Raw genomic sequence first — 20,123 nt, forward strand, 5'->3', positions numbered from 1 at the left:
TTTGGGCCTTGTTGGATTTGTTCTGTTGGGCTAATATAATGAGTAAAGGGTATTGGTTTAGTTTGAATAATTTATATTTGTAAATGGGTAAGATGCATGTTGTTTGGTTTGATTGGGAGAATGAAAGAGTTAAGCTTCTGTAATTAGAATGTCCTTTTAAGTTGGAATATTTGGACATTTTGGTTCAAGATGTTTGAACTTGGAATTTTGTTTCGTTTCTCCTTTTGAATGAATGCAAATTTGGACATAAATGGAATTATTACAAACATCATCTTGTCGTCAAAAATTGAACTTCGTACAATTTCTCTTGTTTTCACCACTCGAACTTCGTATAGCCATCCGTTAAAACTCATAGCATCATTGACCACAACAAAAATAAACGAACACTAGCTCAAAAGAAATTCTCAACATCCTCGCAATTCAATTAGAGTCTAAAGCTCCAAACAATATGAACCGTTGCAAGCACAACTCCCAATATTTTTTATCATCCTAAAAATTGTATCTTTCGGACAAAACTAGAATGAGAAAGTTATCAGAGACAATTGAAGCACCCTATGCGAAGTACATGAAACAAACAATAGTATATATTATGATGATGATGAAACAGTGGGTTCAGATATATGTGGGGTGTTACGACATAGTGGGCATGCAGAATTTCTTTTCAACCACTCATCGATACAAAGGACATGAAAATAATGCATGCAATCTGGAATGGTCCTCATTTGTCAATAGCTTGATATTCACAAAGACATATGGAGCAAGTGTTATCACCAAGCTTTCGGCTTTCACCAAACACAGTTACTGGGTAAGCCTCGATATTTGATCCATCAAGCCCTTCGGCTAATCCACTTGAGCCCACAATCGGAACGGAGATTCCCTGGTTATGTTGTTGCCGATGATTGTAAAAATCGTTGGCTTTCATTCGGAGATGGCATATAAGCCCTAGGATACATAAGAGAGGTATTCCCACTCCAAAAATTATCCCCAATTTAGCACTCGTTGAGATTTCTGTAAAAATGAAATTTGAAAAACATGAAAAAAAATAATAATTAAAATATGAATATGTTGATTGGAACAATTTGATCCGGTCGATTGTTAGTAACCCGCAAAAGTCATAATTAGTAAAATAACTATCGTTAAGTTTTTCTGTGAGAAAAATAAAAACAAAAGGGGATATGATCATAGAAGTGGAGAATAAGAAAAAAATAGAACCCGATAAACTATACAAATATAATTGTTAATTATCAAATTTGGATTTTTCCAAAGATCACATTAAAGATCGGTATGAACTTTAAAGAGTGATTCCAACATAAAACATAAAATAATTAATTAATATCACCTTATATGAATATGTTGATTGCAATAATTTGGTCTCGTCTTTTATTGTCGATTCACACATTCTCACATTCTATGTGAGAGATGAAAGCCAAAGAAGATAGTATCAAAGGAGATACTAGTGGAGAGAGAGGTCCATACCAGGTTTTTCTAATGGATTTTTATGTTGATTATTGGCGGCTGAAATCAAACCTAGGATCATATACCTTTTAAAAAGTAGACTAATAGATTATATAAATATGACTGTTAAAGTTGGTTCAATGTCATGTTGAATGACTGAGAAATACAGACTTTTGAGGACAATTCCAAGGGAGGATGCTTTCGAAAATAGTGGTGTCTTTATAGGAAACTTCTGGAGACCCTGTTCAAAGGGAAAATCTTCTAACATCTTATTGACTAAAATTTAATAGTTTTCGGAGAGTTTTTTTCCCCGAAAGATATAACATAGGAATAAAAATGTATCAAAATCTATATAAAAAATAAGAAATTATACCAAAAAGGAACATACCAGAGCTAAAACCACCGGAGCAGTGGATATCCAGACCCATATCAGTCTTGAACATGCAAGTCCCACCGCCGAGTTCACAAGATATGCAGTTGGGTTCATTCCATCTCAATCCCAATCTCATACCATAATAGGGATCCCAATCCGGGACTAAAACCCTACCTATCTCCCTACATGACCATAACAATGACCGGTACATATCGAGACGGTTCGCCGGAATAGCCACCACCGAGAACGTTTCACCGCTAAGACATGAAACATACATTGCTTCGGGAAGTTGTTTCGATATTGCAACGTTTGAGCAATTTAGAAACGCATAGCTTTCAGGGTATTGAGGCTCAAAATGAGTGCCGGACAGGTTAAGACCGTTAAGAAGACGTCTTGGGGTGCAATGATCAGGATCATTGATCCATATTCTTTGATAAAAGTAATCGATGTCTTCAACTATGAATTCACCGGCGAACGGAAGGCTGAGCATTGCTTTGCTTTGGTTGTTGCATGAGAGGTTGAACCCGGGATAGCCACAGCGGTCGGGTTGGCTGCCGAGTCGAAAAGGGAACCGAACCCATTGATCCCCACAAGATTCTCGGCAGATACCAGCACTTGTTGATGGTTGAACCGAGAGAAAAACCATGGACAAGACGGTGAAGAAGAAGAAGATTTGAAAGAGTGACATCTGGCGCTAGAGTTGAAGCCATTTACGGAAATTATGTTTTGCTTTATAAGCTTTCGTGAATGTGATTACAAACAGAAACGTTAAAAAGAATTTAGTAGTTAATTAAATATGATGTAAAGAAAATGAGACATGGGACAAAAAGAAGAGTTCAAACATGTCATTTTTATGCTTGAAGGGCACTCGGAAGGCAAAACAATATAGTCTATTATCTTGTCTTCATAGCTTCCTGGCATGGTGTCCATTTAGAAAAGTTTTAGAATCGAGGCAAAGGAGGATTTATAGTAATAACAATAATAATAATAATACAAGTAAATTACATAGAAATCAATAAATTATAGGATCGATTTAATTTTAGGGTAAGTACACAAATGATACTTCGACTATATAGTATTATTTTATCGAGTCATTTGATTATTAAAAGTTACATAATGGTCTCTGACAATAGGATGTTGTTTTTTAAGACCTCAAACTATTAAAAGTTACAAAACAGTCCATAATCTCAAACGACTATCATATCCGAGTCGATAGATTAACGTCCAGTTCAAACTACCACCAATTTTTTAACGAAAAATGATAAGTTTGGAACACAATGAATAGTCGGAGGGGCCATTTATTCACTTTACCCTTTATTTTAATTAATTTATTAAAGTTTTTTTATTAATCCGGATAAGTATAAGACATTATATGTTCAAAAAACACTCTCAAGCATTTAACGCTCACACCCTAGTTTTCCTGTTGCTCGAACTCCGGACCTAAAGGAATAAAAATAATTTCTTTACCAATGAGATCGCTTGGTTCTTGCAAATTATTATCCTTTAACTATTAATAGAATTATTTTTGTAATAATTAAATAAATTAATATAATAACGTATTTAATTTTATTATTTACATATTCAATCAATTTAATCTTAAATCAAATTAATTTAATAAATTTAATCATCATTTTATCAATTCAGTCCACGCATTATTTCTTCGCCCACTCATCTTTCTCATTTTCCCTCTCTTTTCTATTAAAAGACCTTAAAGATTAAAACTTCTTTTCCGAAAATAAAAAATCAAAAAATTTAATCAAATCATTATCTTCCTCGTTGCCACTAAAGGTATCCGTATCTATACTGAAATTTTCTTAAGATTATTAGAATATTTGTTGTATCTTTATTATCCATTATTGGATAATGTAAAAAGAAAAAAAGAAAAGGAAACAAATCTTATGACATTTTAAATGAGATTTTATTTCTATTTTAAGTAAATTTGGAATGATTAAAATTTTATGATAATTGCTTCTAGCTTATTTATTAATTTATCTTTATTTTACCTTTATAAATATTAAATTTCAACTTATTATTTTGTACACTAAAAACTATTTGTTACTTTGTATTTTTCTTCTTTCATTGTACCTTTTGGTACACTACTTTTAAGAGACTATTAATTTTCAGAACAACGATCACTTTTAGAACTATACTAATCACGATGAAAGTACTTCTAAAACATTGAATTTTACTACAATATAATAAGTATACCATTCTTTACTAGTATTATTTATGATAAGCAATATTAATCACGTTGTTTTACAACAATATCTTTCTAACAATTTAAAAGTATATTTTTTACTATCGTTAAAATATACTAATTAAAAACAATATGAATTAAACTATCTTAGTGGTTATAGGATGATTGTTGTCTCTAAAGATCTCAAGTTTAAACACTAACATATGCATATATAAGTGTTTGGGCGTGTTAACTGTTTGTATTGAATCTTCCCTATCTTGGTAACGAAATAACTTGGATTTTGGGGTATTAATATTCTTTCATTTTTGTGTTAATTTTAATTTTAAATATCATTCTCATCCGGAAATGTAGTATGTTATTTTGAGAGAGAGAAATTATTCATTATTATTATATGAGTAATTTGACATTGGATATGCTTTGAAACTTGTGTTTGGTTGCATGTATAATACATGTAGCTATACATATTTATGGAAACATTTGGACGTATATGTTTACTTATGTTATGTTTTAGTGACCCTTAGATTATGTATGGGTGAGTTATTAAATGTATATTTATTAAATTCCATTTATAAATACCATTTTGTAATAACTTGTTCATAAGAATAAAGGGACATTTTCTAAAACTTTTAATATTATTAAATAGGGTAAAATACACAAATGGTCCATGACTATAAGATATTGCTTTATTAAGTCTCGACTATTAAAAGTTAAAAAATTGTCATCCAACTATTCATTATGTTCCAAATTTGTCATTTTTTCGTTAAACATTTGACGTATTCTGAGTTGAACTTTAACATGCTGACTATGATATAATAAAATTTGATCTCATAATTTCAAAGGACTATCATATTTTAGTCATCTTATTAACGTACAGCTTAAACAATCATCACATTTTAACAGAAAATGACGAGTTTTGAACATAATGAGTAATCGGGTAACTATTTTGTAACTTTTAATAGTCTAGGGACTCAACAAACCAACACTCTATAATCAGAATACTATTTTGTAACTTTTAATAGTCGAGGGACTTAATAAAACAATACCTTATAGTCAGTGGACCAGTTGTGTACTTTACCCTAATAAATATCAATTTTCTTGTAATAGTATAACACCATGTACAATACAAATTACATACATGACTCGAAGAAGCGAAAAAAATAATACAAAACAAACAAAAACAAACAAAAACAAAATATTTTACATACTCTATAATGGTGGCCTCGATGAAGACAATGTGGAAGGAGTGATGAAATGATGATAGTCATTATGAGGCATATTACGGCATATAGGACAAGCTGCATTTAACATAAGCCACTCGTCGATACAAGTAGAACGAAAGTAGTGATCACAATCGGGGATTGTTTTTTTTGTCTCTTTGGCTTCATATTCAGATAATCATATTGAACAAGTATTATCATCAGCCCTTGGAAGATTGAAGTTTTCGTCTAGCATTATGACTGGATACGATTCGATCCTTGAACAATCGAGACCATTTACGGCCGGTAATCGGGGCTCTGCATTCATGCCGGAGATTTCCACATTTGGCTGCCGGTGATGATCATATAAATAAACCCAAAACTTGTAAATGATAATACACAACACAATCAAGATGATGGGTGATCCTAGGGTCAAAATCAATCCATATCTGATACGGCTTGGAAGACCTGGACCCAAAAAAATTGTAAATTAACAAAAATTAAGCATGGAGTTGAATAAGGGTGTAAATGAACCGAGTTTGAATAAAAAAAGTTGTGTAAATTAACAAGAGGGAATTGAATCGATAGTTATAGAAGTAATAATCTGAGTCGGTCTTCAAGAACTTAAACGGTTATTGATCTACGACAATTGATGTTGATCAGATCAATTTTCGAAGTCGGAATCAAAGATTTCCTTGGGTATTCGGTATACAAGAAGGGTAACGAGGATTGGCCTTGTAGACAAAGTAACTGACGTGAATCCCAAAGGGAAAATCTAATTCAATGATCCGAAGCAAATTGAGTCAAAGCGAGGCTGACGTTGTTTTTACCATATTCATTTTCAACCTTCAATTTTAATTTTCTTTATTTTTTTTAAATCACTTTTTATTATTTAATCATTTTTACCAAAACCCTTTTTTTACTACTTATCACCTGGTTTAAGCCATTCAAACAAAAATTGGATTTTTCTAAGTCTCTGAGGATCGACCCTTAGTTCTATTTGCTATGTATTTCCTTTATTTATTAATTGAGAATAATGAATTTATTTTGACATCAAAACGATAGTTGTCACATTGGAGCCATTGCAAGGGACTTCGCCAAAGTTACTTATTTTTGTTTGCTTTTGATTTATGACTAGTACAAACCTGGGTGAATTAGTTGAGTACGACCCATAAATCGAAGCTAGAGCTCAGAGACTTCACGCACAGACGCTTTGGGAAAGAAGGAGACAACAATCAGATCCATAATCGAATTCATAATCAAGTTCAAGCAAATCCGTTAATACTGAACCAAATCCGATAGGCGATCCCACTATCAGAGAGTTAGCCGCGGCACCTACTGAACAAGAGTCTTTGTGCATTATTTTCCCCAAGGAAAAACTCCATACCAGTTAAAAATTGGCCTTATTCATCTTCTCCCTACCTTTTGTGGATTACCAAATGAGAATCCACATAAACATCTCACAGAATTTCACATGGTCTGCTCCATCATGAGACCACAGGGAGTAACTGGGGATCAAATAAAACTTAGAGCTTTTCCTTTTTCCTTAGTCGATTCGGCTAAGGAGTGGTTATTTTATTTACATGGGCTCAAATGACTCGACTTTTTCTTGACAAGTTTTTTCGTGTGGCGAGAGCAAGTGATTACGAAGAAGAAAACTTGGAATCAACCGACTTGATGGAGAGTCACTCTATGACTACTGGGAGAGATTTAAAAAATTATGTGCTAGTTGCCCACAACATGGGTTAACCAAAAAAACACTCCTTAATATTTTTATGAATGATTAACTCCCCTAGAAATGAAGATGATCGATACTGCCAGCGGAGGAGCTTTGGGGAACATAACTCCTACTGAGGCAAGGGATTTAATTTCCACAATGGTCACAAATCTCAATAGTTTCACCCAACTAATAAACCTCCTCGAAGGGTTCATGAGATAAGTTCATATTTTGTAGAAAGTAATATAGATAAATTAATTGAAATAGTCAACTCTCTTGTTGCAGAAAAGATATGACCCAACAAATTATGTGGAATATATGCATTACCTGATCATCCAACAGATGGTTGTCCACTGATTCAAGATGACATAGTAGCTCAATTCAATGTAGTAGGGAACTTTCCAGGACCTCCCAAAGGGCTTATAATCCCTAAGTAATACTTATAACCCAGGATGAAGAGATCATCCAAATTTTGGTTACACTCAAAACTCAAGGCCGAATCAAGCTTATCAACCAAGGCCACCTCCACTACCCCCACAACCGCAGAAGACATTGTTAGAATCAATTGTTGAAAGATTAGCTCTTTCCTAGGAAAAAAAATTCATATTCGTACTGAAGCTCACTTCCAAGAGTTGGACAAGCAGATAAACCAACTGGCTCAAACCGTATGAGGCTTGGAATCACAAGGTAAAGTTTCGTCTCAAACCTAGGTAAATCCAATGGAGAATGTCAGTGACATCGCTCTTTGGAGTGGTACAGTAGTTACGCCACCTGTTCCAAAAGACGAAACAATCTTAAAAGGAAATAAGATTGTTGATTCAGTACCCAGAAGAATATGACGAAGTACAAAATATCCAACGCTATCTCCCTATGACGTGCCACCACCTTTTTCATCAAGGTTAGTAAAAAGGGATAAACAAGCTGAGGAAAAGGAAATACTAGATGTATTTCGAAGGTGGAAATCAATATACCTCTCCTTGAGATTATCCAAAAAGTTCCAAGATATGCTCGGTTTTGTAAGGACCTTTGCACAACAAAGAGAAAACTTACCGGGAACGAGAAGGTAAATCTAGGAGAACATGTCTCAGTTGTATTCCAACAAAAGTTACCACCAAAACATAAAGACCAAGGTATGTTCGTAATACCTTGTAAAATTGGTAAAGTTGGGATAAAGCAAGCCATGTGTGATCTTGATGCCTCTCTCTGTTTATAATATAATCACTAACGAGCCCTTGAAGGATACAAAAATATCAATTCATCTTGGTGATAGATATGTCATTTACCCGGAAGGACTCTTGAAAAATGTGCTGGTGGAGGTAAACGACTTAATATTTCCCACTGATTTTTATGTAATTGACATGGAGAATTGTTGAAAACATTTTGATATTTCGATATAACAAATTAAGTTAAATGAATTTTAAGATTTTCCAAATGATTTTCTAAGTATATTCGATAGAATTATTCGAATATCAAAACATTACTCCAAATGTTTCAAAGATCATTTTTAATCCTTACTCAAAGTGTAAAATTAAGTTTTAATCTTAAAACAATTTCAAAATAATTTTACAAAGTATTTCGAACCATTTCAAAGCCAAAAATTCCAGATTGCTCAGAGGGAACTGATTCCCCCCCAGGGGGTACCGATTCCCCCCTAAATGGTTTGGCTCCAAGAATTCCAGTATGCTCGGAGGGAACCGATTCCCCCCTTGTATAACGGTCAAAATATTTGAATTTTACACTTAGGGAACCGATTCCCCATAGGGGGTACCGATTCCCCCCACGCTCCAAACTGTTTTATTAATTGTTTTCACACTAAAACGGCTATATTATTTTCTCTAATCATCCCCAACGTTCAGAAGTGATTCAAGGTGTATTTAAGCAAGCTTAGAAGCCATTGATCAATAAAAAGAAACATCAAGCAATTAGAATCAAGAGAGAATCAAAGAGAAAGCATCAAACCTCAAGTTTGAGCATTTCAAGCCTATTTTTTCATTCAATATTCATTTTGCTTTCAAGAACACTTATTGTGCTCAATTGTATTTATTCTTGAGTGTTCTTTCTTTGTTCTAGAATTGTGCAAACATATTTGTCTTGTGAGGTTTTTCTTGTAAGTTTGCCAATTTGTATTTCTCTTTGAGAAAAGAGTGTTCTCAAGAATTGGGGTATATTCTTGAGGGAGTTGTAAGGTTATCTCTTTGGCCTCAAAAGAAAGAACAAATTAGTGAATTTGTTGGAAAATCCTTAGTGTGGATAGCTAAGGTAGTGGACGTAGACTTTGGTTGATAAAGTCGAACCACTCTAAATCGATGTGCAATTTCTTTCAATTTTCTGCAAAAGCTTCCACAAAATATTTTATTGCCAATTCACCCCCCTCTTGGCCGATTCAGTCAATCGATTAACTCAACAATTGGCATCAGAGCCTAACTCATTTGAAGGTTTAATTGCCTCTTGAGTTGATTCGGGAAGAGTTATATCGATAATCAAAGTCATCAATGGCCTCCGCTTCAAACTTCGACTCCGGTCTCGATTCGATGCCCGTCAGCAAGCCTCCTTTCTTCAATGGAGCTAACTATGCCTATTGGAAGAATAGAATGATGTACTTCATTCAAGCAAGTGACATGGGAGCATGGAATGCTGTAGAAGAAGGATACATCAAACCTCTCACTCATCGAAGGTTGTGGAGTGAAGGAGAGACAAGAATGTTCTAGCTCAACTAGAAAGCCATCCATATCATTTTTTGTGCTCTTGGACCAGATGAAGACGGAAGAGTTTCATCGTGTACAACCGCCAAAGAAATATGGGACAAACTTCAAGTCACTCATGAAGGTACCGATGAGGTAAAGAAATTTAAAATTAGTATTCTAGCTCATAGCTATGAAAATTTTAGGATGAAACCAAATGAAGATATTAAAGCTATGACGGATAGATTTTCAACGATTGTCAATGGTCTCAAATCATATGGAGAGATCATTTCAAATGAAAAGCTTGTGAGGAAGTTAGTCTACTCCCTCCCAAAATCGTGGGAATCAAAGAAGACGGCAATTATCGAGTCTAAGGACTTAACGTCCTTAACTCTTGAAGAGCTAATTGGGTCACTCCTCACTCATGAAATGATGCTCGAAGATGAGGTGGACCTCGACAAGATTGACGAGACACCAAAGGAGAATGAGAAGAAGAAAAACATTGGAGTTGCTCTCAAATCCACAAAAGATGAGAGTGATTCGAATGACGATGACGATGATGAGGAAATGGCATTGTTTGCCAAATGGTTCAGAAAAATGATGAGACCTTATCGAGGAAGAAAATTCAAACGAAATGAAGGCCTCAAAAATTAACCGAAAGAGAAGGACCCAATCATTTGCTACGAATGCAAAATGCCAGGGCATGTCAAATATGATTGCCCACAATTGAAGAAAAAGGGTCAATCAAAGAATAAACACAGGGCTCATGTGGCTACATGGAGCGATGAAGAAAGTTTCGATGAAGAAGAACAAGAAGTAGCTAACTTGTGCTTGATGGCATTTGGAGAAGATTCTAAGGTAACCTCTAACTCATCCGATTTTGATGATTTATCCTATGATGAGTTATTAGAGGAATATAATGGGTTGGCTTCGGATTATGAGAAATTATTTTTAAAATATAAAAATGATGTTTCAAAATTGAAAAATGAAAAGAAGCTCATATCCAAAACCAACAACGATCTTGAAAGTAAGATCAAAGATTTGTAAATCAAACTAGAAGAGTTTGAAAAGAAAATTTTAGATTTGCAAAATTTACTTTCAAAGTTCAATGATGATCATCAAAAGAAAATTGATGATCTTAAAGCTTCTTTTGATAAAGTTGGAACAAAACATTTTGAAAGTGGAGAAAATTCTAAATCCAACTTTGTTAGAAAAAGTTTTAAAAACTACAATCATAGAGGTCCCCAAAGAACCTCTAATAAAAAAATCGTTAGAAGTATATGGGTTCCTAAAGAGCTCATTACTACTAAAGATAAGGATATCCTACACAAATGGATACCTAAGGGGACTATAATTTTGGAAACTAATGAATATGGACCCAAAAGAATTTGGGTACCAAAAATTAGAAATTAATCTTTGTTTGTAGGAAAAGGAGCATTGCTACAAGGCACGGGAAACAAATTCAAACTCATGGTACCTTGATAGTGGATGCTCAAGACACATGACCGGAGACAAAAGCCAATTCATTAAGCTTAACGCCAAAAATGGAGGAGAAGTGACTTTTGGTGATGATTCAAAAGGTCACATTGAAGGTATTGGTACTATTGGTAATACCTCTTCCATACAAATTAAGAATGTTTTTTATGTGAATGGATTAAAGCATAATCTATTAAGTATTAGTCAATTTTCTGATAAGGGATTCAATGTCATGCTTGATATTAATGGTTGTAAAGTCATTGACATTGCATCTAATCAGATTATGCTTGTTGGTCATAGAATAGGAAACATATACATGGTGCATTTAGATTCTATTGATATGACTAATTTGTGCCTAGTTGCTAAGGATGAACATGATAGTTGGTTATGGCATAGGAGACTAGGACATGCTAGTATGAGTGTTTTGCAAAGGCTAATTCAAGGTGATTTAGTTCGAGGGTTGCCTAAGCTTAAATTTGATAATGATAAAATCTGTGATGCTTGTGCTAAAGGAAAACAAAAGTGAATTTCTTTTAAATCCATTAATGACGTTTCAACTAGTAGAGTATTACAATTGATCCATATAGATCTTTTTGGGCCAACTAGAACTACTAGCTTGGGTGAAAAACAATATGCATTTGTCTTGGTAGATGACTATTCTAGATATACTTGGGTTCTATTTTTAAGTACTAAAGATGAAGCATTAGAACAATTCATCACGTTTTCAAAAGTAATCCAAAATGAAAAAGGTTACTCTATAACTAGTGTTAGGAATGATCATGGAACTGAATTTGAAAATCTTGGATTTACTGAATTTTGTAACTCTAACGGTATTAGCCATAATTTTTCAGCACCTAGAACCCCTCAACAAAATGGAGTTATTGAGAGGAAAAATCGAACTTTATAAGAAATGGCTAGAACCATGCTTTGTTAAATAATTTGCCAAAATATTTTTGGGCGGAAGCCACAAATACCGCTTGTTATGTTATAAATTGAGTAATGATTAGGCCAATTTTAAAGAAAACTCCATATGAAATTTTCAAAAATAAAAAGTCTAACATTAGCTATTTTCATCCTTTTGGATGTAAATGTTTTGTTTTAAACAACGGTAAAGAGAACCTTGGCAAATTTGATGCTAAAAGTGATGAAGGAATTTTTCTGGGTTATTCCTTAAATTCTAAAGCTTATCGAGTATTTAATAAAAGAACTTTAGTTGTAGAAGAGTCTATACATGTTGTTTTCGATGATAATCCCCTTCTGAGGAAGGATTCTTGTGTGAATGATGATGTAGGTGTTATAAATACAAATGACGTTAGACATGACGTTGGAGAACCATCATCAAAGGAAGAAACAAAAAATGAGGAAACTCATGATCCTTTTGAGAATCCAACTATTGAAGAAAGGGAAGTATCTTATCCAAGAGAGTACAACTATGTCAAGGATGGTGAAATTATAGGTGATCCATCCAAAGGGGTAACAACTCGATATTCTTTTAGAAATATTTGTAATTATGTTGCATTTATCTCATGCATAGAGCCTAAGAATATTGAAGAGGGCATAGACTATGATGAAACATACGCTCCCGTATCTAGGATTGAAGCAATTAGAATGTTATTAGCATTTGCATGTTTCAATAAATTTAAATTATATCAAATGGATGTTAAAAGTGCATTTTTAAATGGTTTTATAAAAGAAGAAGTGTATGTGGAACAATCTCCAGGTTTTGAAGATTCAAATTTTCCGGATCATGTTTTAAAATTGACAAAAGCTCTTTATGGTTTAAAGCAAGCTCCTAGAGCTTGGTATGAAAGATTGTCAAATTTTTTAATTGAAAAGGTTTTTCAAAAGGGAAGGTTGACACTACATTGTTTTTGAAGCATAAAGGTAAAGATTTATTAGTAGTTCAAATTTATGTTGATGATATAATATTTGGTTCTGCTAATGATGTTCTTTGCCAAGAATTTTCTAAGCTAATGCAAAGTGAGTTTGAGATGAGGATGATGGGGGAGCTCTCATTTTTCTTGGGACTCCAAATCAAACAAAGAAAAGATGGCATTTTCATCAATCAAGCTAAGTACGTCAAAGATATTGTCACGCCCCCAGAACTTCTACGCCTCACACCGTTGGAATATCAGAGTCAAGGTCTGACAGGTCGTGCGGCCTTAGACGCTCCTCAGTCTTTTCGGCGACTAAGTAAGCCTTACCCAAGCTAAGTGAGTGTGCAAACTCACAAAGGTTGGAACCAAGCCCTCAAGGCTTCGGATTGCGGAAGCTTTAAAACACCAACGTGGCTACTCCAAGCCCTCTGGGCATCACCTTGCTCTTCCCGAGCATCACCCCTGGTCTAAGTCCTTCCAAGAAGGTCTTGAGCACACCCCATTCACTCATTGCTCCCTTGCATATGAGCAACTCCCTCTTGAGCTCATCCACCTCGCTTCTCAAAGCCGCTACCTCGACTTCTTGGGCATTCCTCCCTCGAACCATCTCTAACTCGTCTAGAACTCGTTGCGTATCGACCTTGAATCTGCCCTCCATAGACTCTAATCGATCAAGACGGGACTCCACAACACCCTAGGTCTACTTGGCCTCATCCTTGGCTTGTTCAAGTCTACCGACCCTTTGTTCCCACGAAGTTGAGATATTCTCTAGATTAATGAGCCTCTCTGTGTGGTCAGTAATACATTCCATCCAGTAGGCCCATTTGTCGTACAACGAGAGTTCTTCTTGTTCCTCATGAAGACTCTCTTTGTCTTCAAGAGAGAACGTGTCGTCTCGCTTGGATATGCCTTCGGCATCACCCTTGAGCCTCTCTACCTCGAGAACCGGCTCCCCTTGGTGTGCTATCGTTGCCTCTGGCATTCCTGGTGAACTCATCACGGCATCCTCATGCTTGGACACCGATGATGCTCTTGACCCCCCGGACTCTCGTTATGTTTCCCACTATGGCACTCCTTGCCTTTGCGTGCGAAAACTCCTCTTTTCTTGTGCCCCATTTCAATTATCAAATTAAATTGAACGAAGAGTAAGTAAACAGAACTTACCCGGTTTCACACCTTCCACCAAATACGTTTCGACCGTGATCTGCTCACAACAAAACGCTCTGATACCACTTGTCACGCCCCCAGAACTTCGACACCTCACACCGTCGGAATATCAGAGTCAGGTTCTGACGGGTCGTGCAGCCTTAGACGCTTTAGACGCTCCTCAGTCTTTTCGGTGACTAAGTAAGCCTTACCCAAGCTAAGTGAGTGTGCAAACTCACAAAGGTTGGAACCAAGCCCTCAAGGCTTTGGATTGCGGAAGCTTTAAAACACCAACGTGGCTACTCGAGCCACAAGGTCGGACTATCGTGTGGAAGTGCTAACACAAAGGTGGCTACTCCTGGCCACCAAGATAGGCAACAAGAACAAAGAAACTAAAGAACTCAGAAAGAATAGAGTAAATGGCTCAGAGCTTTATTACTCTCTCACAAAGAGAAGAATGGAATTGGGTGATTACAAATGAGGAGGAGAGCTCTCTATTTATAGGGGAGCTCCCTCTCAATCGATGTCCAATATCGTTTTACATGAAGGGCTAGGATTGATTCCCACCTAACCCAATCCCTTAAATCAAGGAAATCCCACCTAACATTATCCTTTAGAATCCTCCAAGGAATGGGCCAGATCTGATGGTTCTGGGCAAGCCCAATAGTCTGTATTATTCTCTTACAGATATCTGCACACATGTCTCGGTCTGAATCCACGAGCCTTGACAATACTGCCCCCATCGCCCTCGTCGCTCCTCTAGGACGCCTCGGAATAGATCCTTCACGGACTTGTTAAGCATTCTCCAAGAATTGGCTAAGTCTGGTGGTCACGGTAAGTCCGATTCTCAGTATAGAACCTCTTGGTCGGACGATTACACCAATGTCTCGGACCCAAGTTTCTAGCCCGTGACAATATGCTCAAGAAGTTTGGAGTGGAAAATGGGAAACCTCATGACACTCAAATGAGCTCTTCAACAAAGCTTGACTTAGATGAAGGAGGTAAATGTGTAGATGTTAAATTATATAGGTCAATGATTGGATCTCTACTTTATCTAATTGCAAGTAGACCGGACATTATGTTTAGTGTTTGCTTATGTGCTAGATTTCAATCATGTCCTAAGGAATCACATTTACTAGCTGTTAAGAGAATCTTTAGATACCTTAAGGACACTTCTAGTTTAGGACTTTGGTATCCTAGAGACTCTAGTTTTAGCTTGCATGCCTTTTCTGATGCGAATTATGGAGGATGCAAATTAGATAATTGTGTTGCATTATTTACCACTGAAGCCGAATACATTTCAGCTGGTAGTTGCTGTGCACAAGTTTTATGGATGAAACAACAACTTGTTGATTATGGAATTGAAGTAGGTACCATTCGTATCAAGTGTGACAATACTTGTGCTATTTATCTCACTAAAAATCCCATCCAACACTCTAGAACTAAGCACATTGAAATAAGACCTCACTTCATTAGAGACCATGTCACTAAGGAAGATGTAGTTCTAGAATTTGTTGATACTTTGCACCAATTAACGGATATCTTTATAAAACCTTTAGACAAGGAACGATTTTGGACACTTAGGAGAGAATTAGGTTTGACCAACCTATCTTCACTGAGTGTTTAAAATAATTTTAGCACTTTTAATAATAAATAAAAAATGCTTATAATAGTAATTTTTGATTGCATTCATTGCTATTAGTTAGGGGGAGTTTATGATTCTTGATAAAAAATTAATTTTATGTTCAAATATCGTTTAAAGATTAATTGAATTGTTTGAACATGATTAATTTTCAATATATGAGTTGCCAATACCACTAGAGGAAATTAATTTAGCATTTGGGTGTTTAAAATCGGATTTTAGCATTTTGGTGCAGAGGGAATCGATCCCCCCTTGAGGGAACCGATTCCCCCTTTGAAGGGGAACCGATTCCCCTAGGGGGAATCGATACCCCCTGGGGTTCTTGTTATACACAGGCAGAACCCTTATTTTTACTCAAAACCCTCCTTTCTCTTCACGCCGTTTCTTCCCTCAACTCTCTCCCTATCTCCATTCTTGCCTCAAATCATCGATTTTAATCGGAATTCACTTCAAAAATCATCTCCTAAACTTGCAATCATCATTAAAATCGTGCAAACAACATCAAAATCCACTCAATCTCATCCTTCAAGGTAAAATTTTCTAAACTCCCTATTTTATTGATTTTGAACATAGGACTTATTTTAATTAGTTCTAGGATGAATTTTAGATCGGGCATTGATTGTTTAGTGATTAGAAACTAGATATTACAACCAATTTCATAAAAAACACAAGAATTTTCCAAAAAAAATTTTAAATTTCGAAATTAAAAAAAATTTGTTAATTTTCAAATTATCGTGTTTTGATTAAATTATGTTGTTGTTATGAAAACTATACATATATTGTTTCTCAAAATCATATTTTTCAAAAGTTTTTCAAAAAACTTTGCCCATTAGGATTGATTTAGAGAACCTTGAAATATTGAGGACTCAATTGAGTTTTGGGATTGATTAAAATGCATACATGTGTTTTCTAAATTGCAGGTTATCAATTCTATTTGATTTCCTAAACCATGTCAAATCCTAAACGTGCTAGGTCATCATCTAGTCGCTCACACCGTCAACCAAATCCACCTCCAAATCCTCCTCCTATTCCAATTTCTAATCCTAATCCCATTGATCCTAACTTGACTATCCAAAAATCGTGTTTCAATCATCCTGGTCCTAGAAATCATCATTTTTGGTATTATCAATATTTCGACTCTTACAAAATTCGGGAAGAACGTATTCCTTCTCGTCAAGCTATGTTAGCTATCAATTTTAAATATCTTTCTCTTTTACAAGAGTGGAAATTTGATAAACTATTTGACCTTGAACCCATCGTTTACCATCAACTTGTTCGTATTTTCTATTCTAATGTTGTTTGTGTTAAAAACCAAACTGAAACCGAAACCATAGGAATTCGTTCCTACCTCATAGGATAATTCTTATATATTGACTCGGCTTACATAGCCAATACATTCGGACTAGATAATGATGATATTTCAAATGAAAAACATGTTTTAGGATCTCGTTATAAAAGAAGGGATAGTGCAAGTGTCTTAGACCTTCATGAACGTTTTCTTCATCTAATGATTTCTTGGTGGTTTCGACCATCCGGAGGTCGTTATTCTACTCTTAGAGCCTTAGATCTTTGGTGGTTACATTGTTTCGAAAATAATATTAAAATTAACCTACCTCAGATTATTTTTGCTGAAATTATTGAAACCGTAAATCTTGTTCCTAACAAGAAACTCTGTTCATCTCTTGTTTACGGTTGCATTTTGAGTAATTTGTTTTCCAAAGCTGGGCTTAGAGTCGGTCTAGATGTCGTTTTCCCCTTAAGAAACAAATTAACCTTCTTTCCTTAACGAGAGCGGGATGGATTAAGGATAAGGAAACCGGTGAATGGGTTCGATCTTCTGCAAATACTCCGGGAGCTAGTTCTTCACAAGCTCCACCCGAAGCTGACGAAGATCTCGAGCTTGAGAAATTAATGCGAGACATCGATGAAGCCGAAGATGAGCCTGAGCAGCCCGAGGAGCAACCCGAAGAGCAAGCACAACAAACGCATCAAATGCCTCTATATTTCCAATCCTTTATGGAGACATTCGATTTCCGATACGCTACCATGGATTCATGCTTTTCTTCTATAGAGTCCCACTTATCCACAATGGGAGCTCAACAATTAGAAATTCTTCGGGAGATGCGTGCAAACAATGAAGCAACCAACGCGCGTATTAATGACCTCACTCATGAAATGGCCGCTATGCAAGCTCGTTTTCCTCCTCCTAATCCTGATATGTGATTCTGTGTTTTTCTTTGAACTCCAAACTTATTGTTTTAACATTTTGAATATTTTGGAATGTTTGAATTTGTGGATTGATTGACTTTGAATTTGTTTGGATTTATGAATGGTTAGAAATTATCTATTTGGTGTGATTAAATTTATTCATTATTGCATCATTTACTTCATGATTAGATATATGACCAATTTTGCCATTTCACATTAATTATGCATATTGATTATGAAACTAATGGCTAACGTTTCTCTTGCTTGTGATCTTAGCAGCTTATATTATATATATAATCAATTGGCTAAATGATTTCAAAACCTTGTTTAAATTCTTTAAAATGTATTTTTGATTTAACAAAAAGGGGGAGAAGTTAAAAAATGATAAATGGGAGAAGTGTTAGTGTAAAAGTAAGGGGGAGTAATTTCAAAACTTGATTTAAATATCTTAAAATTACTAAAATGTTTTGTTATATCAAAAAGGGGGATATTGTTGAAAACATTTTGATATTTCGATATAACAAATTAAGTTAAATGAATTTTAAGATTTTCCAAATGATTTTCTAAGTATATTCGATAGAATTATTCGAATATCAAAACATTACTCCAAATCTTTCAAATATCATTTTTAATCCTTACTCAAAGTGTAAAATTAAGTTTTAAGCTTAAAACAATTTCAAAATAATTTTACAAAGTATTTCGAACCATTTCAAAGCCAAAAATTCCAGATTGCTCAGAGGGAACCGATTCCCCCCGAAGGGGTACCGATTCCCCCCTAAATGGTTTGGCTCCGAGAATTCCAGTATGCTTGGAGGGAACCGATTCCCCCCCAGGGGGTACCGATTCCCCTCTTGTATAACGGTCGAAATATTTGAATTTTACACTTAGGGAATCGATTCCCCATAGGGGGTACCGATTCCCCCCACGCTCCAAACTGTTTTATTAATTGTTTTCACACTAAAACGGCTATATTATTTTCTCTAATCATCCCCAACGTTCAGAAGTGATTCAAGGTGTATTTAAGCAAGCTTAGAAGCCATTGATCAATAAAAAGAAACATCAAGCAATTAGAATCAAGAGAGAAACAAAGAGAAAGCATCAAACCTCAAGTTTGAGCATTTCAAGCCTATTTTTCATTCAATATTCATTTTGCTTTCAAGAACACTTATTGTGCTCAATTGTATTTATTCTTGAGTGTTCTTTCTTTGTTCTAGAATTGTGCAAACATATTTGCCTTGTGAGGTTTTTCTTGTAAGTTTGCAAATTTGTATTTCTCTTTGAGAAAAGAGTGTTCTCAAGAATTGGGGTATATTCTTGAGGGAGTTGTAAGGTTATCTCTTTGGCCTCAAAAGAAAGAAAAATTAGTGAATTTGTTGGAAAATCCTTAGTGTGGATAGCTAAGGTAGTGGACGTAGACTTTGGTTGATAAAGTCGAACCACTCTAAATCGCTGTGCTTATTTCTTTCAATTTTCTGCAAAAGCTTCCACAAAATATTTTATTACCAATTCACCCCCTCTTGGCCGATTCAGTCAATCGATTAACTCAACAATTGGCATCAGAGCCTAACTCATTTGAAGGTTTAATCGCCTCTTGAGTTGATTCGGGAAGAGTTATAACGATAATCAAAGTCATCAATGGCCTTCGCTTCAAACTTCGACTCCGGTCTCGATTCGATGCCCGTCAACAAGCCTCCTTTCTTCAATGGAGCTAACTATGCCTATTGGAAGAATAGAATGGTGTACTTCATTCAAGCAAGTGACATGGGAGCATGGAATGCTGTAGAAGAAGGATACATCAAACCTCTCACTCATCCAAGGTTGTGGAGTGAAGGAGAGACAAGAATGTTCCAACTCAACTCCAAAGCCATCCATATCATTTTTTATACTCTTGGACCAGATGAATACGAAAGAGTTTCATCGTGTACAACCGCCAAAGAAATATGGGACAAACTTCAAGTCACTCATGAAGGTACCGATGAGGTAAAGAAATCTAAAATTAGTATTCTAACTCATAGCTATGAAAATTTCAGGATGAAACCAAATGAAGATATCAAAGCTATGATGGATAGATTTTCAACGATTGTCAATGGTCTCAAATCATATGGAGAGATCATTTTAAATGAAAAGCTTGTGAGGAAGTTAGTCTACTCCTCCC

General features: G+C 35.4%; 1 pseudogene; it reads right to left on the minus strand.

Annotated features, from left to right (window-relative positions):
* Positions 1–587: 587 nt before the first annotated feature.
* Positions 588–2,516, minus strand: LOC120174367 (annotated as a pseudogene).
* Positions 2,517–20,123: the final 17,607 nt, after the last annotated feature.

This window comes from Hibiscus syriacus, unplaced genomic scaffold (genome assembly GCF_006381635.1).
Source record: "Hibiscus syriacus cultivar Baekdansim isolate YM2019G1 unplaced genomic scaffold, ASM638163v2 tig00112071_pilon, whole genome shotgun sequence".
NCBI lineage: Eukaryota > Viridiplantae > Streptophyta > Magnoliopsida > Malvales > Malvaceae > Hibiscus > Hibiscus syriacus.